Source organism: Thalassophryne amazonica, chromosome 7 (assembly GCF_902500255.1).
Source record: "Thalassophryne amazonica chromosome 7, fThaAma1.1, whole genome shotgun sequence".
In the NCBI taxonomy this organism is placed as follows: domain Eukaryota; kingdom Metazoa; phylum Chordata; class Actinopteri; order Batrachoidiformes; family Batrachoididae; genus Thalassophryne; species Thalassophryne amazonica.
In genome coordinates this window covers 36011389-36034536 of record NC_047109.1, presented here as the reverse complement: position 1 = coordinate 36034536, position 23148 = coordinate 36011389, and the positions used below count along the sequence as shown (strand labels likewise).

General features: G+C 49.0%; 1 protein-coding gene across 1 annotated transcript in view; it reads right to left on the bottom strand.

The window, feature by feature from the left end:
* Positions 1–23148, bottom strand: part of tmem145 (transmembrane protein 145) — a 109649-nt gene that overhangs the window by 2207 nt on the left and 84294 nt on the right. The window lies entirely within an intron of this gene.

Genomic DNA, 23148 nt, shown 5'->3' with positions numbered 1-23148 from the left:
GAAAATTTAGATGGCTTTCAGCGACGATTTTATGGGGAGTACACAGATTAAGGAGTGCTCCAACCGGTTTAAAGACCGCCCACAGCGGCTGAGAGCGCGCCGCGCTCCGAGCGCCAATCGACAGGCTCAAACCCCGCTGAAACATCCAGATCATTTTCAACGTGAAGGTTTTGTTGATCCAGGACGTCGTCTGACTTTCACAAAAAAGGCAGAAGGCGTAGACATCAGCACTTTTTCGGCACATTCTACTGTTACAGGAGTTTTTTTTCATGGAAAGAGAAGCGGAGGATTGCGCCACCGTGCTGCTCATGGCGCGGGACAAAACCACCTCCGTGTTGGTCTCACAGGACGGCTTTCAGGTAGCTTTCAGACGGCTTCCGGTTGCTTTTCAGTCGTGTGAGTATCCGAGAAATTGTGCATGAGCTGGACATGCCCCAACATGTCCAGCGGATTTCCTCCGCTCCTCTTTCCAAGACAAAAACTCCTGTAACAGTGGAATGTGCCGTTTATTTCTAAACTGGACGCTGTCTTGATCCGGTATGTCGTCTGAGTAGCACAGGCATTGCGGAAGACGTGGGCATCAGCACTTTTTCGGCACATTGAGACAGACGTGCGGAGGAATTCCGCGTGTCGCGGCGGAGCCGCACGGCGCAAAGCAACGCCGTGATGAAACCTCACAGGAATCTTCCGCTTCTGTTTCCATGAAAAAAACTCCTGTAACAGTAGAATGTGCTGAAAAAGTGCTGATGTCCACACCTTCGGCCTTTTTCAGATGACGTCCCGGATCAACAAAGCCTTCACGTTGGAAATGATCTGGTTGTTTCAGCGGGGTGTCAGCCTGTCGATCGGCGCTCGGAGCGCACCGCGTTCTCAGATGCTGTGGTCGGTCTTTAAACCGGCTGGAGCACTCCTTAATCTGTGTAATCCCCATGAAATCATCGCTGAAAGCCATCTAAATTTTCCGAATGGCGTCCAGCTTGAGGTCTCTCAGTTTCTGGAAAAATTTGATGCAGCAAAGCTCCAAATCGTTCAGACATTTATTCGCAATAAAAATCCGACGAGAGGGGTGGACCACTGCTCACACAAAGCCTGCTCACAGGCGAATGACGCAACCGACAGGCGTGAAAAAACTCACGCATGCGCACGAAGGTTCAAGCTTGGCTGATGCATTTTAGGACAGACCTCGTACACATTTGACATTGTTTATGTGCACTAAATCTGAAGAAGTCCATTATCCAAACTGAGGCAAGTGGGTGAAGGTCGCGCAGCAACCCTGAGTTCCACCACCGTCAGCTTGGGGGGGACACGGACCAGCAGCAGTTAAAACTGCGCTGCCCCCGAAGAAGGGAAGGGGTGTGACGTGAGCAGAAGCCGGAGTGGGGGATGTGTGATGGGGGGTAGAAGGAGGGTGGGGAGAGGGAGTGGAGCATGCTTCAGTCCTACGAAAAACAGTTTATTGTCTTTGTGGGTTGAGATAAGAAGGAGCCAAATAATCACCAAGGCCAGAAGACATTCCTCTGGAGGAAAACAGTCGGGCAATTTGTCCTTCAGGCTTGATAAGCCTGCTGTGTTGTGGTTTGAGCAGTGAAAAACACTTTTTACAGTTCCACTTGAACAAACCAAATCCCAATTATGAATTAAGAATATTCCCAATTACGAATTAAGAATATTCCCCGGCCTCTGAAATCTACATCTTTATCTGCAAGGATGTTGTGTGGGCCGCCTGAAGAGGAGGTACGAGGGCTGTCAATAAAGTAACAGTCCTTTTTATTTTTTTCAAAAACTATATGGATTTCATTCATATGTTTTTACGTCAGACATGCTTGAGCCCTCGTGCGCATGCGTGAGTTTTTCCACGCCTGTCGGTGACGTCATTCGCCTGTGAGCACTCCTTGTGGGAGGAGTCGTCCAGCCCCTCGTCGGAATTCCTTTGTCTGAGAAGTTGCTGAGAGACTGGCGCGTTGTTTGATCAAAATTTTTTCTAAACCTGTGAGACACATCGAAGTGGACACGGTTCGAAAAATTAAGCTGGTTTTCAGTGAAAATTTTAACGGCTGATGAGAGATTTTGAGGTGAGACTGTCGCTTTAAGGACTTTTCACGGTGCAAGATGTCGCGCAGCGCTCTCAGGCGGCGTCATCAGCCTGTTCAAGCTGAAAACCTCCACATTTCAGGCTCTATTGATCCAGGACGTCGTGAGAGAACAGAGAAGTTTCAGAAGAAGTCGGTTTCAGCATTTTATCCGGATATTCCACTGTTAAAGGAGATTTTTTTAATGAAAGACGTGCGGACGGGTCCGCGCGTCGGGACGCAGCCGCCGCGACGCTCCGCCACAGGAAAAACACGTCTGTTGAAAGCCTTAAGGACAAGTTGGAACATGTCCTGCCTGTTAAACAATTTCTCATATACTCACTCCACTGAAAGCCATCAAAAGCCGCCTGGATTTTACAAATGGTTATCAACACGGAGGTGTTTTTCCTGTGCCGCCGCACCGCGTCGGCTGCGTCCGGACGCGCGGATCCGTCCGCACGTCTTTCATTAAAAAAAATCTCCTTTAACAGTGGAATATCCGGATAAAATGCTGAAACCGACTTCTTCTGAAACTTCTCTGTTCTCTCACGACGTCCTGGATCAATAGAGCCTGAAATGTGGAGGTTTTCAGCTTGAACAGGCTGATGACGCTGCCTGAGAGCGCTGCACGACGTCTCGCACCGTGAAAAGTCCTTAAAGCGACAGAATCACCTCAAAATCTCTCATCAGCCGTTAAAATTTTCACTGAAAACCAGCTTAATTTTTCGAACCGTGTCCACTTCGATGTGTCTCACAGGTTTAGAAAAAATTTTGATCAAACAAAGCGCCAGTCTCTCAGCAACTTCTCAGACAAAGGAATTCCGACGAGGGGCTGAATGACTCCTCTCACAAGGAGTGCTCACAGGCGAATGACGTCACTGACAGGCATGGAAAAACTCACGCATGCGCACGAGGGTTCAAGCATGTCTGACGTAAAAACATATGAATGAAATCCATATAGTTTTTGAAAAAAATAAAAAGGACCGTTACTTTATTGACAGCCCTCATACTGCTGGCTCACCACCAGAGGGCGCCCTGCCTGACGTCGGGCTTCAGGCACCAGAGGGCGTAGTCGCCAAACAAGAGCACCAGGAGCCCAGAGCTGACAGCTGTCAGTCATCACCTCATCAACATCACATTCCATAAAAGCCTGGGAGAGACGTCATAACTCTGCCGAGTTATCTGCGTACCCTTCAGGTAAACTACTCAGCCGTTCTGTGCCGTACGCACACGTTTTTGCATCTGAGCTTTTTGCAGTCGTAACCTTTTTGTACACTTGCAGCTTGTAGCTGAATTTGTGGAAGTTGGAAGGAGTTGGCGTTTCTACTCCTCACTTCAGACTTTGATTAAGTGATACATAAGGCACTGCACGTACTCTGTGTTCTTGGGTTTGGAGGTGGAGGTTTTTTCCCTCAGGAAGGAACTGTGTTTTTGCTGACTGTTTGCTGGGTGTACACACACCCACCTTTAACCTGTGTCTGTTCCTGCCAGCAGTACCGGATCTGACAGCTGGAAGCGGTGGCCACCTGAGGACTCGGGACTTGGTGGCTCCATGGTGTTGCAGGTCTCCGTTGGCGGTGGAACCTCGTGGGTCCCGGGTCTTCTCTGTTTAGGCATCTCCTACTCTCGGGCATGCCCATGCGTCACTGAGTTTTGAGATTGACAGACTAAAAGCATATTTGGTTGTTTGTGCACATTTGCAGAATAAATTGTTATTTATTCGGACTTCCTATTGGCCGTTCATTCATGCCCCCTGGCGTGGGTCCATGTACTTCACTTTCCCAACAAAGGCACCCATCTGCTCCAAGATGTCATCCAACTTGCATCTAAGTTCAAGAGTCATCACAGTCTGAGAATGCAATGCTTTGCCCACCTCGTTAATGATGACAGACAAGCGAGGGGCCGTGGTTCTTGATGCCGCCGTTTTGCCAATTTTCCGATAGATCAGGGCAGCACATAAGCCAGAGAGTACCAGCCCTGCTACCATAAGACCAAATATGAATAAATCCTCGACGTCCTCAACAGAGAAAGGCGCCAAGCATGCAATATGCCAAGACCCCCAGGGGTCGAGAACATAGCCCACAGGATGCATTCCATCTGGGCAGGTAGGATCCCCTGGTCCTGACCTTCTTGTAGAAACGACGGTGTCAATAGCATTCAGAGACCAGCTGATTACTTCCATGGTTAATCCAATAGTAGTCCAATAGAACCAGTATTTATTCGGACTTCCTATTGGCCGTTCATTCACGCCCCCTGGCGTGGGTCCGTGTACTTCACTTTCCCAACAGGATAACTTGGCCACGTCATGGACTCCGAGGGGCGTTTTCCACCATTTGAACCACCAATGGAAATGCAAGGTGCGCAGGCTCCACCAGGAGGTGAGTTGGGTGAGCTGCAGCACGTTCTCACCAACTTTATTGCTCGGTTGGATCTGTTAACCAAGCAGGATATTCACCTCACCCGTAGGATGGAGGCTCTCATCGTTCAGGTGAAGGCGCGCGTCAGGTGTGGCTGCAGCCACTCCTCCTGCGGGCCTGTCGCTTGATTATGATGATCCAATGGTAGTTCAAAAGTCTCCCCCCTGTCACCTGAAGCTTACATTAGCCCCCCGGAACCGTACGGGGGTTGTGTCGAAATGGGCGCAGACTTCTTGATGCAGTGCGCGCTCGTTTTTTCACAACACCCTGTGATGTACGCGTCAGACCACAGCTGGGTGGCTTATGTGATTAATTTGCTTCGGTGCAAGGCACGCACCTGGGCTACGGCGCTCTGGGAGCAGAACTCACGGCTCCTGTCGACGTACAGTGAGTTTATCAGGGAGTTTCGACAGGTGTTTGATCACCTTACAGAGGCGAATCGGCTTCAAATGTGCTACTGTCAATCCGACAGGGGCGCAGGAGCGCCGCCGAGTATGCCATCGACTTCCGCGTCGCGGCAGCGAGAGCCGGTTGGAATACGGTAGCGCGCCGCGCCGCCTTTATAAGGGGGCTGTCTCCGGCCCTAAAGGAGCACCTGGTGGCAAAGGATCAGCCGCGGGATTTAGGCGGGCTTATCGACCTAGTTATACAGTAAGACAACCAATTAGAAGAACATCGACGGGAGCGAGATGAAGGATGTGGCCGGGCACGCACCGCCCCTCTCCGTTCCAGGTCCGAAGCAGCGCCGCCCTCCCCCCGCTCCAAAGCCAGAGTGCTCTGCGTGACAACAGCTCCCCCTGCTGCCGTTGCTATGGAAATGAGCTGGACTAAAGTAAAATCAGATAACAGACAAAGGAGGGTGGCCCGTGGAGAGTGTTTTTACTGCGGCTCGAGTGAGCACATGCAGAAAAACTGCCCCAGACGGTTAAAACGTCAACACTCGCCCTTAGAGACTGGGCTAAGGGTGAGCCATAATACTCATGTGGGAACACCACGAAAATCTGCACGAGTCCCAGTCACAATCCTCTGTGGGGATTTAACCCTTCATGGCCCAGCACTGATTGACATGGGGTCAGAAGGGAATCTGCTTGATAGTAGATGGGCTAAGGAAGTAGGGCTCCCTCTAGTGGCCCTTCCTTCACCATTGAAGGTACGGGCACTAGATGGCACCCTTCTTCCATTAATAACACACCGGAGACAGCCCTTAACACTGGTTGTCTCTGGAAACCACAGGGAGGACATTGTGTTTTTTGTAACACCTTCTACATCCAGAATCATTTTGGGTTATCCATGGATGATTAAGCACAATCCCCAGATTGATTGGCTGACTGGGGTTGTGGCTCAATGGAGCGAAACCTGCCACCGGGAGTGTTTAAGATCCTCGGTCCCACCCGGTGAGACTGCTAAAGAGGAGGTCCGAGTCCCCCCCAATCTTGCAGCGGTGCAAAGATCTGGCACTCACACTTCCCCGGCACAGACCGTATGATTGTGCCATTGATTTAGTTCCGGGCACTGAGTATCCGTCCAGCAGGCTGTACAATCTCTCACGTCCAGAGCGCGAATCAATGGAGACCTACATCCGGGACTCTTTAGCTGCCGGGTTAATCTGGAACTCTTCCTCCCCGTTGGGTGCAGGTTTCTTTTTTGTGGGCAAGAAGGACAGCGGACTCCATCCATGCATTGATTATAGAGGGCTGAACGAGATCACGGTTCGCAACTGATACCCGTTACCTCTATTGGATTCAGTGTTCACGCCCCTGCATGGAGCCAAAATTTTCACCAAGCTGGATCTTAGAAATGCTTATCACCTGGTTCGGATCCGGAAGGGAGACGAATGGAAGACGGCATTTAACACCCCTTTAGGTCACTTTGAGTACCTGGTCATGCCGTTTGGTCTCACTAACAGCCCCGCGACGTTCCAAGCATTGGTTAATGACGTCTTGCGGGACTTCCTGCATCGGTTCGTCTTCGTGTACCTAGACGATATCCTCATCTTCTCCCCGGACCCTGAGACCCATGTTAAGCATGTACGTCAGGTCCTGCAGCGGTTGTTGGAGAACCGGCTGTTTGTGAAGGGCGAGAAGTGCGAGTTCCACCGTACTTCTTTGTCCCGATCCGGTCAAGGTAGCGGCGGTGAGAGATTGTCCCCAACCGGTAAGCCGTAGGAAGCTGCAACAGTTCCTCGGCTTCGCAAATTTCTACAGGAGGTTCATTAAGGGCTATAGTCAGGTTGTTGGTCCCCTTACAGCCCTGACCTCCCCAAAAGTCCCCTTCACCTGGTCGATCGGTGCGAAGCCGCGTTTAGGGAGTTGAAACACCGGTTTTCGACTACACCAGTTCTGGTGCAGCCTGATCCTAACCGCCAGTTTATTGTTGAAGTGGATGCCTCTGACTCAGGGATAGGAGCAGTGCTGTCCCAGAGCAGGGAGTCCGATAAGGTTCTCCACCCTTGCGCCTATTTCTCCCGCAGGTTAACCCCAGCAGAGCGGAACTATGACGTCGGCAATCGGGAGCTCCAGGCGGAGAAAGAGGCCCTGGAGGAGTGGAGACACCTGTTGAAGGGAGCTGTGGTTCCATTCATGGTCTTCACTGACCATCGGAACATGGAGTACATCCGGACCGCTAAGCATCTGAACCCCAGGCAAGCCCGTTGGTCACTTTTTTTCAGACGTTTTGACTTCCAGATCACCTACCGCCCCGGGACTAAAAACCAGAGGTCTGACGCACTGTCACGGGTGCATGAAGAGGAGGTCAAAACAGAGCTGTCGGATCCACCAGGCACCATCTTTCCGGAGTCCGCTATCGTCGCCACCCTCACATGGGACGTGGAGAACATCGTCAGGGAGGCCCTGACCCATCACCCGGACCATGGCGGTGGACCAGCTAACCGTTTGTACATCCCACCAGACGCAAGGGCTGCAGTCTTGGACTTCTGTCACGGTTCCAAGCTCTCGTGCCGCCCAGGGGTGCGAAGAACCATGGCAGTGGTCCGGCAGCGATTCTGGTGGGCGTCAATGGAGACCGATGTCCGGGTCTGTACCACCTGCGCCAGGGGCAAGGCTGTGCACCAAACAGAGAAAGTACTCCTCCAGCCGTTGCCTGTACCTCGACCCCCCTGGTCACACATAGGCCTGGACTTCGTCATGGGCCTCCCTGCGTCCCAGGGAATGACCACCATCTTGACGATAGTGGACCGGTTCTCCAAGGCGGCCCACTTCATGGCCCTCCCGAAGCTCCCGATGGCCCAGGAGACTGCAGACCTCCTCGTCCACCATGTTGTGCGTCTGCATGGTATCCCGACGGACATCGTATCGGATTGTGGTCCCCAGTTCTCCTCGCAAGTCTGGAGGAGTTTCTGTAGGGAATTGGGGGCGACCGCAAGCCTGTCGTCCAGGTACCTGTCACCCACAGACCAACGGACAAGCAGAGCGGGCTAATCAAGATCTGGAACAGGCCTTATGTTGTGTGACCTCCACGCACCCGACGGCCTGGAGTCAACATCTGGCCTGGATCGAGTACGCCCACAATAGTCAGATCTCCTCGGCGACCGGTCTCTCCCCGTTCGAGGTGTGTTTGGGGTACCAGCCCCCATTGTTTCCAGCCATTGAGGGAGAGGTTGAGGTCCCCTCGGTCCAGGCTCATCTCAGAAGATGCCGTCGGGTGTGGCGGACAGCCTGCTCTGCCCTTCTGAGAGCCCGGACGAGGGAGATGGACTATGCAGACCGCCGACGAGCCCCGCCCCAGCTTACCAGCCTGGGCAGGAGGTATTGCTTTCCACAAAGAACATCCCTCTGAACACGGACTAACCTAAACTGACTGACAGATTCATCGGACCTTTCCCCATCATAAAAGTCATCAGTCCCGCCGCGGTGAAGCTTAAACTCCCAGCTTCATTGCGGATCCACCCCGTGTTTCACGTCTCTAAAGTCAAGCCTTACCACACATCTGACCTCTGCACCCCCGGACCAGCGCCGCCTCCTGCCCGCATCATCGACGGCGAGCCTGCATGGACAGTAAGAAGGCTCCTTGATGTTCGCCGGAGTGGTCGGGGTTATCAGTATCTGGTGGATTGGGAGGGGTATGGACCCGAAGAGCGCTCCTGGGTGAAGAGGAGCTTCATCCTGGATCCGGCCCTCCTGGCCGACTTCTACCAACGACACCCCGACAAGGAGGCGCCCATTGAGGGGGGATCCTGTTGTGTGGGCCGCCCGAAGAGGAGGTACTGCTGGCTCACCACCAGAGGGCACTCTGCCTGATGTCGGGCTTCAGGCACCAGAGGGCGTAGTCGCCACACAGGAGCATCAGGAGCCCGGAGCTGACAGCTGTCAGTCATCACCTCATCAACATCACATTCCATAAAAGCCTAGGAGAGACGTCATAACTCCGCCGAGTTATCTGCTTACCCTTCAGGTAAACTACTCAGCCGTTCTGTGCCGTACGCACACGTTTTTGCAGTCGTAACCTTTTTGTACACTTGCAGCTTGTAGCCGAGTTTGTGGAAGTTGGAAGGAGTTGCCGTTTCCACTCCTCACTTCAGGCTTTGATTAAGTGATACATAAGGCACTGCACGTACTCTGTGTTCCTGTGTTTGGAGGTGGAGGTTTTTTCCCTTAGGAAGGAACTGTGTTTTTGCTGACTGTTTGCTGGGTGTACACACACCCACCTTTAACCTGTGTCTGTTCCTGCCAGCAGTACCGGATCTGACAGCTGGAAGCGGTGGCCACCTGGGGACTTGGGACTTGGTGGTTCTGGTGTGTTGCAGGTCTCCGTTGGCGATGGAACCTCGTGGGTCCTGGCTCTTCTCTGGTTAGGCGTCTCCTACCCTCGGGCCTGCCCACGCGTCACTGAGTTTTGAGAATGACAGACTAAAAGCATATTTGGTTGTTTGTGCACATTTGCAGAATAAATTATTTATTCGGACTTCCTATTGGCCGTTCATTCAGGCCCCCTGGCGTGGGTCCGTGTACTTCACTTTCCCAACAAAGGCACCCATCTGCTCCAAGATGTCATCCAACTTGCATCTAAGTTCAAGAGTCATCACAGTCTGAGAATGCAATGCCTTGCCCACCTCGTTAATGATGACAGACAAGCGAGGGGCCATGGTTCTTGATGCCGCCGTTTTGCCAATTTTTCGATAGATCAGGGCAGCACATAAGCCAGAGAGTACCAGCCCTGCTACCATAAGATCAAATATGAATAAATCCTCGACGTCCTCAACAGAGAAAGGCGCCAAGCATGCAATATGCCAAGACCCCGAGGGGTCGAGAACATAGCCCCCAGGATGCATTCCATCTGGGCAGGTAGGATCCCCCGGTCCTGACCTTCTTGTAGAAACGATGGTGTTAATAGCATTCAGAGACCAGCTGATTACTTCCATGGTTAATCCAATAGTAGTCCAATAGAACCAGTATCCAATATAATTTGAGGAATTCACAGACTGGTGAAGTAGGGACTTGAAGGTTAAAGGAGAGAGCAGAGATAAGGGAGAGTGGAGGAGATACGATCGCCCTCGTCGGAGTCCCAAGCTGATGAAGCTCCCAGGTTTGGCTTTGGTTCATGAACAGTCGGCAGTGATGCTCATGGCCTCAATTCCCACCCTGTGTTTGTGTGGGTTCCCACTGGCTGCTCCGGCTTCCTCCCACATCCAAAGACATGCAGGTTAGGTGGACTGGAACCTTACTATCGTCCTTGTCCAGGGTGTCTCATGCCAAAACGTACACTTTTATGTGTCATTATTTAACAGTGACAGTGTTGGGGAATAACACAATTTAGTGTAAAAAAAAAGAACACTTTTAAGTGTCATAATTTAACACAAAAAAATGTTAGATTTTCAATGCTTTTCACTTCTGAAAGTGTAAATTTAACTCAGCATCTGTTAGAACTATATAAACACAGAGAAAGTGTTAAAATTAACACTGTGTGAGTTAAAGTAACATGGACAATTTTGCTGTGTACAGAGTCACATATAGACAAACACATTCAAGGTCACAGGATCAATTTAAAGTTTCCCAATCACTTAAACTGCATGTCTTTGGAAGTGGGAAGAAGCCAGAGCACCCAGAGGGAACCCACCTGAACAAGAAAGGAACATGCAAATTCTCCACAGAAAGGACCAGGTGGGAAGAGATCCCATGACCTTCTTGGTGTGAAGCAAAAGTGGCAACCACCAAGCCACGGTGCCATCTGGATTTTATTCATATGATAAGGATTTGTGAAAAATAGAAAACATCTAGCTGACACTGGAAAGTGATTTTATTTTACAAATTGTTCTTTTACAATGTACAAGCTCCCTTCCATGCAGCTCCCAGTGGGTGGCACTACTGAGCTGCAAGACATATTTTTTATTTCTTGAAATGCATTTATATATTGCGTTAAAATCTTTTTTTTCATATATTACACTACTTTGTGACGCAAAGACATTGGAAAACACATTTCTAACACCAAAACAGTTTGTCCACATAAAAGAATTTTGAAGAATTTTAAAAAAGACATTCAATATTTTCAGCATTAGAGTCAGAGTACATCTTTCACACAGTGTTCTAGACAAATATATGTCTTACAATCAGAAAGCTGAGATTGTTATGAACATTTTGATATGCAACATACAGTTGTATGCAAAGGCTTGGGCACCCCTAATAATTTTCATTATTTTCCTTTATAAATCATTGGTTGTCAGGATCAGAAATTTCAGTTAAATATATCATATAGCAGATGAACACACTGATATTTGAGAAGTGAAATGAAGTTTCTAGTATTTACAGAAAGTGTGCAATAATTATTTAAACAAAATTGTGCAGGTGCATAAATTTGGGCACTCTTGTCATTTTATTGATTTGAATACATTTAACACTAATTATTGGAACACAAAATTGGTTTGTAAGCTCATTGACCCTTGACCTCCTTACACAGGTGAATCCAGTCATGAGAAAGGGTATTTAAGGTGGCCATTTGCAAATATTTCCCCTCTTTGCATCTCTTCTAATGAGTGGCAATATGGGGTTCTCTAGACAACTCTCAAATGACCTGAAAACAAAGACTGTTCAACATCTTGGTTTAGGGGAAGGATACAAAAAGCTATCTGAGAGATTTCAGCTGTCAGTTTCCAATGTGAGAAACATCGTGAGGAAATGGAAGACCGCAGGCACAGTACTAGTTAAGGCCCTAAGTGGCAGGCCAAGAAAAATCTCAGATAAGCGGAAGCGAAGGATGGTGAGAACAGCCATAGTCAGCCCACAGACCTGCTCCAAAGATCTACAACATGATCTTGCTGCAGATAGTGACTCTGTGCATCGTTTAACTATACAGCGCATTTTGCACAAAGAGATGCTGTATGATGCTGTAATGCAGAGGAAGCCTTTTCTGCGTACATGTCACAGAGTCACTTGAGGTATGCTAACATTTGGACAAGCCAGCTTCATTTTGGAATAAGGTGCTGTGGACTGATGAAACTACATTTGACTTATTTGGACATAACAAGGGGCGGTTTGCATGGCTGAAAAAGAACACAGCATTCCAAGAAAAACGCTTGCTACCTACAATAAAATTTGGAGATGGTTCCATCATGCTGTGTGGCCAGTGCAGGTACTGGGAATCTTGTTAAAGTTGAGGGTCACATGGATTACAGTCAGTATCAGCAGATTCTTGAGAACAATGTTCATGAATCAGTGACAAAGTTGAAGTTGTGCTGGGGCTGGTTCTTTCAACAAGACAATGACCCCAAACACTGCTCAAAATCTACTAAGGCATTCATGCAAAGGAACAAGTACAATGTTCTGGAATGGCCATCTCAGTCCCCAGACCTGAATATTACTGAAAATCTGTGGTGCGATTTTAAGCGGGCTGTCCATGTTCGGAAACCAATAAATCTGACTGAATGGGAGATGTTCTGTAAAGAAGAATGGTGCAAAATTCCAAAAATCCAGGCTCTCATTGGAAGCTATAGGAAATGTTTAGAGGCTGTTATTTCTGCAAAAGGAGGCTCTACTAAATATTGATGTATTTTTTCTGTTGGGGTGCCTAAATTTATGTACCTGCCTAATTTTGTTTAAAGAATTATTGCACACTTTCTGTAAATCCTATAAACTTCATTTCACTTCTCAGATATCACTGTGTTTGTCTGCTATATGATATATTTAACTGAAGTTGCTGATCCAAACAACAGGGGGCGCAAATGAACGGTCAATAGATAATCCAATAAATACAATTTATTGCAGCAAAAGTGCACAACAAGTCAAATACTGTTTTTAGACAGTCAATCACAAGATACAATGAGTGACGTGTGGGCAGGCCCGAGGGTAGGAGACGCCTATCCAGAGAAGAGCCGGGGCCCACCAGGTTCCGCCGCCAAGTCCAGAGTCCCCAGGTGGCCTCTGCTTCCAGCTGTCAGATCCGGTACTGCTGGCAGGAACAAAAACAGGTTAAAGGTGGGTGTGTGGCCACCCAGTAAGCAGTCAGCAAAATAAGATCTCACTGTACTAGGGTGGGAAAACACCTCCACCACCTACACAGGAAACACAGTTCGTGAAGAGCCTGAAAAGTACTTCTTAGCCGGTTTGGAGTGAGGGGTGAAGACGTCACTCCTCCATTAACCACAAACCCAGCTCCCAGCTGGCAGTAGTAGACAGGAACTCCTACAACACTCAGAAAAGAGAGAACTTGTGCGTACGGCACAGTCAAAAATGGCTGAGAGGTTACCTGAGAGGTAAGCTGATATCTCGGCAGAGATGTGGTGTCTCCTCCAGTCTTTTATGGGATGGGATGGTGATGAGATGATTTCTGACAGCTGTTAGTCCTGGCTCCTGGGTGGAGACTGCGCCCTCTGGTGCCTGAAACCCGACAACAGGCAGGGCGCCCTCTGGCGTTGGCCAGCAGTACCTCCTCTTCGGGCGGCCCACACAACAGGATCCCCTCCTCAACGGGCGCCTCCTGGCGCCCGACCCGGCTTGTCGGGGTGTCGCTGGTAGAACTCGGCCAGGAGGGCCGGGTCCAGGATGAAGCTCCTCTTCACCCAGGAGCGTTCTTCAGGTCCGTAACCCTCCCAGTCCACCAGATATTGGAGACCCCGACCCCTCCGGCGAACATCCAGGAGCCTGCGTTGATGATGCGGGCAGGAGGCAGCGCAGGTCCGGGGGTGCAAAGGTCCGAGGTGTGGTATGGTTTAATTTTGGAGACATGAAAAACAGGATGCATCTGCAGTGAAGCTGGGAGTTTCAGCTTCACTGCGGCTGGACTGATGATTTTGGTGATCGTAAATGGTCCGATATATCTGTCCATCAGCTTTTGTGACTCCGTGTTGAGGGGAATGTTCTTTGTTGACAGCCAGACCTCCTGCCCGGGCTGATATTCTGGGGACGGGGCGCGTGGGCGGTCTGCATGGCTCTTCGCCCTCGTCCGGGCTTACAGCAGGGCAGAGCGGGCTGTACGCCACACCCGACGGCACCTCCTGAGGTGGGCCTGGACTGAGGGAACCCCGACCTCTCCCTCCACAGCCGGAAACAATGGGGGCTGGTACCCCAAACACGCTTCAAATGGGGAGAGGCCGGTAGCAGATGAAACTTGACTGTTATGAGCGTACTCGATCCAGGCCAGATGTTGACTCCAGGCCGTCGGGTGCGCAGCGGTCATACACCGCAGGGCCTGTTCCAGCTCTTGATTAGCCCGCTCTGCTTGTCCATTGGTCTGTGGGTGGTACCCGGACGAAAGGCTCATGGTGGCCCCCAGTTCCCTACAGAAACTCCTCCAGACTTGCGAGGAGAACTGGGGACCACGATCCGAGACGATGTTCGCAGGGATACCATGCAGACGTATGACGTGGTGGACCAGGACGTCTGCAGTCTCCTGGGCCGTCGGGAGCTTCGGGAGGGCCACGAAGTGGGCCGCGTTGGAGAACCGGTCCACTATCGTCAGGATGGTTGTCATACCCTGGGACACAGGGAGACCCGTGACGAAGTCCAGGCCGATGTGGGACCAGGGGCGATGAGGCACCGGCAATGGCTGGAGGAGTCCTTTCTCCAGCTGGTGGACTGCCTTGCCCCTGGAACAGGTGGTACAGGCCCGGACATACTCCCGGACGTCGGCTTCCAAAGACGCCCACCAGAACTGCTGCCGGACAACTGCTACGGTCCTTAGCACCCCTGGATGGCAGGTGAGCTTAGAACCGTGACAGAAGTCCAAAACTGCAGTCCTAGCGTCTGGTGGGATGTACAAACGGTTAGGTGGTCCACTGCCGGGGTCCAGGTGCCGCGTCAGGGCCTCCCTGACGATGTTCTCCACGTCCCACGTCAGTGTGGTGACGATAGTGGACTCCGGGATGATGTTTTCTGGTGGATCCGACAGCTCCGTCTTGACTTCTTCTTCATGCACCTGGGACAGTGCGTCTGACCGCTGGTTTTTGGTCCCAGGGCGATAGGTGATCCTGAAGTCAAAACGTCCAAAAAATAGAGACCAACGGGCTTGCCTGGGGTTGAGACGCTTAGCCATCCGAATATACTCCAGGTTCCGATGGTCAGTGAAAGCCGTGAATGGAACCACAGCTCCCTCCAACAAGTGTCTCCACTCCTCCAGGGCCTCCTTCACCACCAGGAGCTCCCGATTGCCGACGTCATAATTCCCCTCTGCTGGGGACAACCTGCGGGAGAAATAGGCACAGGGGTGGAGGACCTTATCGGACTCCCCACTCTGGGACAGTACGGCTCCTATCCCTGAGTCAGAGGCATCTACTTCCACAACAAACTGGCGGCTAGGATCGGGCTGCACCAAAACTGGCGCAGTAGAGAACCGGCGTTTCAACTCCCTAAACGCGGCTTCACACCGATCCGACCAGGTGAAGGGAACTTTTGGGGAGGTCAGGGCTGTAAGGGGACCAACAACCTGACTATAGCCCTTGATAAACCTCCGATAGAAATTCGCGAAGCTGAGGAACTGTTGCAGCTTCCTACGGCTTGCCGGTTGGGGCCAATCTCTCACCGCCGCTACCTTGGCCGGATTGGGGGCGACGGAGTTGGAGGAGATGATGAACCCCAGGAAGGACAAAGAAGTACGGTGGAACTCGCAGTTCTTGCCCTTAACAAACAGCCGGTTCTCCAACAACCGCTGCAGGACCTGACGTACATGCTGCACATGAGTCTCAGGATCCGGGGAGAAGATGAGGATATCGTCTAGGTATACGAAGACGAACCGATGCAGGAAATCCCGCAAGACATCGTTTACCAATGCTTGGAACGTCGCGGGGGCGTTAGTGAGGCCGAACGGCATGACCAGGTACTCAAAGTGACCTAACGGGGTGTTAAATGCCGTCTTCCATTCGTCTCCCTTCCGGATCCAAACCAGGTGATACGCATTCCTAAGATCCAATTTCGTGAAAATTTTGGCTCCATGCAGGGGCGTGAACACTGAATCCAATAGGGGCAACGCATATCAGTTGCGAACCGTGATCTCGTTTAGCCCTCTAAAATCAATGCATGGACGGAGTCCGCCGTCCTTCTTGCCCACAAAAAAGAAACCAGCACCTAACGGAGAAGACGAGTTCCGGATCAAGCCGGCAGCTAAAGAGTCCCGGATGTAGGTCTCCATCGATTCGCGTTCGGGGCGTGAGAGGTTGTACAGTTTGCTGGACGGAAACTCAGCGCCCGGAATCAAATCAATGGCACAATCATACGGTCGATGCGGGGGAAGCGTGAGTGCCAGATCTTTGCTGAAAACGTCAGCAAGATCGTGGTACACAGCTGGCACCACCGTGAGATTGGGAGGGACTCGAACCTCCTCTTTAGCAGTCACACCGGGTGGGACCGAGGATCTTAAACACTCCCGGTGGCAGATTTTGCTCCATTGAGCCACAACCCCAAACGGCCAATCGATCCGGGGATTGTGCTTACTAATCCATGGATAGCCCAAAATAACTCTGGAGGTAGAAGGTGTTACGAAGAACACAATCTCCTCCCTGTGGTTTCCAGACACAACCAGTGTTAAGGGCTGTGTCTGGTGTGTTATTAGTGGAAGGAGGGTGCCATCTAGTGCCCGTACCCTCACTGGTGAAGGAAGGGCCACTAGAGGGAGCCCTACTTCTTTAGCCCATCTGCTATCAAGCAGATTCCCTTCTGACCACGTGTCGATTAGTGCTGGGGCTTGAAGGGTTAAATCCCCACAGAGGATCACAACTGGGATTCGTGTGGATTTTCGTGCATTACCCGCGTGTGTGTTATGGCTCACCCTTAGCCCAATCTCTAAGGGCGAGCGTTGGTGTTTAACCGCTTGGGGCATTGTTTCTGCAAATGCTCATTAGAGCCGCAGAAAAAGCACTCTCCGCGGACCAGCCTCCTCTGTCTGTTTTCTGATCTTATTTTGGTCCTGCTCGTGTCCATAGCTTCCTCAGCAGGGGGAGCTGTCGTCACACGGAGCGTTCTGGCTGTGGAGCGTGGGGAAGGCGGGGCTGCTTCGGAATGGGAAGGGAGAGGGGCGGCGTGTGCCCGGCCATGTCCTTCGTCTCGCTCCCGTCGACGTTCTTCCAATCGATTGTCTAAACGTATGACTAAATCAATAAGCCCGTCTAAATCCCGCGGCTCGTCTCTACCCACCAGGTGCTCGTTCAGGACCGAAGACAGTCCATTTATGAAGGCGGCAGGGAGCGCTACCGTATTCCAGCCGGCTCTCGCGGCCGCGACACGGAAGTCGACTGCATACTCTGCAGCGCTCCAACTCCCCTGTCGAATGGACAGCAGCAGAGTGGAAGCAGATTCGCCTCGATTAGGGTGATCAAACACTTGTCTGAATTCCTGTACGAACCCAGTGTATGTCGTTAGGAGCCGTGAATTCTGTTCCCAAAGCGCCGTATCCCAGGCGCGTGCCTCACCTCGAAGCAAATTGACAACATAAGCCACCCTGCTGGAGTCTGACGCGTACATTACTGGACGCTGAGCGAAGACGAGCGAGCACTGCATTAAGAAGTCCGTGCACGTCTCTACACAACCTCCGTACAGCTCCGGGGGACTTATGTATGCTTCAGGGGATGGGGGGGGGGGGGTCCGTTGAACGACCACCTGTGCGGTGAGAGCCTCCAACCTACGATTGAGTAGTACATTCTGCTCGGTTACCAAATCCAACCGAGCAGTGAAGGCGGCCAAGAATTGCTGCAACTCACCCATTATTCCTCCTGCAGAAGCCTGTGCACCTTGCGTCTCCATTGACTGTTCAACGGGTGGGTTGTGCCCCTCGGGATCCATGACGTTGGCCGAGATATCCTGTTGGGGAAAGTGTAATGCACGGACCCACAACAGGGGCGCAAATGAACGGTCAATAGATAATCCAATAAATACAATTTATTGCAGCAAAAGTGCACAACAGGTCAAATACTGTTTTTAGACAGTCAATCACAAGATACAATGAGTGACGTGTGGGCAGGCCCGAGGGTAGGAGGCGCCTATCCAGAGAAGAGCCGGGGCCCACCAGGTTCCGCCGCTAACGAAGACCTGCAGTATACTGAAGCCGCCAAGTCCCGAGTTCCCAGGTGGCCTCTGCTTCCAGCTGTCAGATCCGGTACTGCTGGCAGGAACAAAAACATGTTAAAGGTGGGTGTGTGGACACCCAGTAAGCATTCAGCAAAATAAGTTCTCACTGTAGTAGGGTGGGAAAACACCTCCACCACCTACACAGGAAACACAGTTCGTGAAGAGCCTGAAAAGTACTACTTAGCCGGTTTGGAGTGAGGGGTGAAGACGTCATTCCTCCATTAACCACAAACCCAGCTCCCAGCTGGCAGTAGTAGACAAGAACGCCTACAACACTCAGAAAAGAGAGAACTTGTGCGTACGGCACAGTCAAAAACGGCTGAGAGGTTACCTGAGAGGTAAGCTGATATCTCGGCAGAGATGTGGTGTCTCCTCCAGTCTTTTATGGGATGGGATGGTGATGAGATGATTTCTGACAGCTGTTAGTCCTGGATCGTGGGTGGAGACTGCGCCCTCTGGTGCCTGAAACCTGACAACAGGCAGGGCGCCCTCTGGCGTTGGCCAGCAGTACCTCCTCTTCGGGAAGCCCACACAACAGTTCATTCTCATTATCCTACACTTTCCTGCACATTGTGTAAAGATTTTGCACATGTGAAGTGGAATAATTTGAGTTTCTCTCCTGTATGCATTATTCCTGACTGCATCTGCACACTGCATCAGTGGATTTAAGGCCATTTTTGGCACAGCAGCTTGTGCATGTTTGAAACTTCTCTGAGCTGCAGCATATAATTAATCACTGCACACATGATACGAGGTCTGTCCATAAAGTAACGGACCTTTTTTATTTTTTTCAAAAACTATATGGATTTGAATCACATGTGATGCGCGCCCTCCGCGTGCCCTCCGCGTGCCCTCCGCGTGCCCTCCGCCACTGTGGGCCGTCTTTAAAAAAGTTTTAACAGTCCATAATCCACGTGACGCCGACAGAATCTTCACCGATATCCAACTGAATCTATCGAATGGTTTCCAACTGCTTGTCTCTAACAGTTTCTGAAAAAAATTTCATGGAGCAAAGCTGCAGTCTCTCAGCAAGTTCTCAGACAAAAGAAATCCGACGGGAGGGGTGGACCAGTGCTCACTCAAAGCCTGCCCACAGGCGAATGACGCAACCGACAGGCGTGGAAAAACTCACGCATGCGCACGAAGGTTCAAGCTTGGCTCATGCAATCACACGTGATTCAAATCCATATAGTTTTTGAAAAAAATAAAAAGATCCGTTACTTTATGGACAGACCTCGTACCTTAATTTACTGCCATCAAAGATTATATTTAAATGTTCTTTTTTGTTTTGTCCAAGTCTTGGCATATCAGTGCTGGGGCTACATTACACACTGTGCTATTCACTGCACACCCACAGGAACTGAAGATTTTTGGGGGTGGGGGGTGGGGGGGGTAAGGTTTTGTTTTTTCTTTTCCATGTGATCACCTTGGAAACTAAAGCATTAAAGTGATGCTTTTTACTTTGAGGCATCTTTGTGTAGTGAGACGAGTTCTTTTCAAGTTACATTTGACACATTAAGGTGCGTTTACACATAACCAAGACGCATTACAAATGTCATTTTTCTGTCATTCATGACACATTCCTGACATTCTTAATGTGACTTAATGCATCTGAATAGGTTTCTTAATAGTGCATGTTGGTGCGTGATATTCTTGATATTCGTGGAGCATGTTTTTGCCTGTCAAAAAATCTTCCACGAATGTCACACACCACCCTCATTTCGTCTCACGTCGTGGAGGTCGCAACTGAGCGTATTGATCCGTCTTGATGAGTAGTGATCCTTAATAGAACGTGGCAACGTTTGTAGTGGTTCCTGTGATGGTTCTTGGATCCCAAACTGTCACGTGTTATGAAGTGACACGGAAACTGTCAAGTTTTGACACGACTTGTAACGCGGCGTCACATTTCACTGCACGCCACGACAAATGAGTTTTCTGTCACGTGCGCACAATTAAACTCGGCTCCAAATGTCATTCCACAGTTCCTGCTGAAGCTCCTCAGGACGCTCCTGCAGGTGTTCCACCTGCTGTTGTAACCAATGAGCGGGAGAACGAGTCTGAGCAACCAGAGGAGTGAGAGGAGACTCACGTGCAGCCAGACCTCCTCCAGTCCGGCGGAGGAAGAAGCGCGCACACAATCAAACCCTGCTGCACCGCATTCAGTTTGATTGCTGACACCAAGTCGGCTAGCGCGCAACAACGCGGAACACTATTCTTGACCGTGCGTAATGGTTCCTGATAATTCTCCAGCAACACGTGCCATTAATCGTAACGGGTGGTAACAGGTTGCAACAGTTCCTGAGGACACCTGACGCCTCTGCCCCGAATCATCACATTCGTGATCAGCGGCCAAGAATGTGTACTTCGTGGCATTCATGACTTGTCGTCGTTATGTGTAAACGCAGCATTACAAGAGACAGAATCAACAAAAGTCACTTTCTCGAAGAATCTACAAATGGCAAATTCCATAAAATGTTTAGGGTTCCATCAAGCTATACAGAACCACATATTATGACTTGATTCAAAATAATAACAATAATTACCTTGAAACTGTTTAATGCCCTTAAAGTACATTGCACCAGTGGACCTCAGAGCACATATAGGCCTTATCTTTTATTTTAACTCTTTTATTACATTGTATTATTATTGTGACATTATTTTATGATATTTAGATATGCCTTTATATGATTTTATGTACTTGAAAATGCATTTATTCATTTATTTCTGCATTAAAACATTCATTTATCCATGACACACTCCCTGGCTTAACATCTAACTGTCACTCAATTAGTTATGGCCTATTTTAAACAACAAGAACAGCCCTTTATCTGTCACAGGGGCAGACAGTCGATGAGCCAAGAAGGTTTATGGTAATACCTAAGGTGGGTAAACTGACACAATCTAATCTCGCACATACCATGATCTACACAAAACATTGATAATTTGGTAGGAACCAATTAAAAGCAAAAAAAAAATTAAAAATACACCATTCATGTTGAAAATGCTCCATGCCACAATAGCTGTCTTATCATAAGAATTACAAAAAGATAGTTTGTATTATCTGTGGCCTAAAGTTGTTGAATTATGGGAAAAAGGTATAAAAGGAAAAATGGTAACAAAAGCCAATTTCAGGATGTACAAAGGCCAAATATTAAAGTTACTCTGATGTAGGGAAAATATTGGTTGCAAATTACTGATTACACAGTGGGAATAAAAAAAAACCTTTTACCATCTTGCTTCATTATACTGTATAGCAAAGTATGTTAGTGTCAGAAGACGTTGACATTGTATGCCTTTTATATTCATCACCAATGATTCAAAACAGTCAGAAATATCTTTTAATCACAATACCTCAATTAATCATTTTCATCTTTTTTTACTATAATTGAAGCAATAATGACTTTTGAAACCTATACAAACTGAAATCATCCTCTGTCATCACTTTTGCTGTTTTCATCCCGCAACTCGGTAACTTCAGGCTGTAGACAGTATGAAATAACTTTTTGGAATCTACAAACATTGAGGTATACCTCAGTGTTTGTACCTGTCAACATGATTGGAGCATTGGTAAATTGTGAACCTTGTGGCACTTCAAACAATCTTCGTTTCAATCTAGGAAAAGGCATCATCACTATGGACTGAAGAAAAGGACTTCTTGTCCTACTGTGGAAAAGAGAGGGAGATTGCCAGGATTGCAACAACGACAGGGGTACCAGTACTACTCTGTTCATTGTGACAGGAAAGTGGATTACAAGGATTATTCTTAACAAGAACTCAGTTTTAGTTACTTGCTGCTCAGCACCACTCGGGCGAATAGCTGTCATTTTGGGCGACTGGTCATGGACGTCGGGCCTCTTGAAAATGTATACCACCCTCCAAAACCATGTTATTGTATTATTATATACTTTCTACATTCATACCATAATAGCCCTATTCCTTTTCTGTATACTTTGTAATTCTCTGTTATATTATATAGTTTGTATAGTCATCTTCTATCTGTCTCTCGGTTCCAGGGACTACAAAGACACATTAGGTAATCCTAAAAAGCAAATAGACAAAACAGGAAAAAAATGTTGTAAAGGTAACTAAAATGTAATTACATCTTAGTTAAATAATTTGCTTGTAAAGTGGCTCCATAAGCTCACCTTAACTAACATCCTCATTGCTTGTGTTCTTTTATGGTTTTGTCTTTTTATTGTGTTTTAAAAAATTTTATTTGATTTTCTCTGTTTTTATTATGCCGTGTGAAGCACCTTGAGGCAATCTCATTGCAAATTGGCGCTATATAAATTAATAAATATGATTTGACAAGATGAGGGATCAGAACCTGGACCAGCACCTCCTGCTTTGTCTGAAACTAAAGGCCATGGGGTTCATAATGTTAATATTACATTCTGATAATACATTTTTTTATTGTAAAAAGTTTAACCAATTTGTGTGTGTGCATGTATTTTTGTAGGCAGGTGCATGTGCAACTGGACTGTGGTCATATTATATCCCACAGAAGACAGGCAGGCTAATGCCTGTTTTTTCTGTCATTGTAATAAAACAGACTTTTCCAAATCTGCACATATATAATGAAAGGGACAGCGCTGAATACATGCAGTTATTTTTAGCACTTGGGTAATTAATTTGCCATAAATGCGCTAACAACCAGTGGAAAGTCAGGGGAGATTGGGTCAAGACGTGATTTTCTTGCAGCAGAAGCCTGCTCCTGTCCTGCTCCTGTCCTGTGTGTTGTCACAGCAGCCGCGCGCTGCTCCATGTCCCCCTCCCTCCTTTTCTCCCTCCCATGTGGACTGTGTCCCCCGTGGGGGGAGATGAGCAGAGCTGCAGCTGCTTGTTTAGTTATTTTGCCACCAAAACCGGCGTGGGTTTATCGTGTCTTTCCCTGTTAAACTGTGTTTATATGTCCCCTGCGTGCACGTTTTCGAGCTCACCTCTCTTCTCAAAGAATTTGGTTAGCAGCTGTTTTCCCTCATTTAGTTTTCTTTTTCTCTTCTTTTTTGAAATCCGGACTTTTTTAGTAAAGACATCTTATTTCAGCCTAAAAACCTCTCCTCATGCTGTCAGATTCCATTTGGGATGTGTGTCTGTGTGTGCCAGCGTGCCGCCTGTGCACCTGGACTAAACCATTGTAAAACTGTGCAGGGGTGGAAA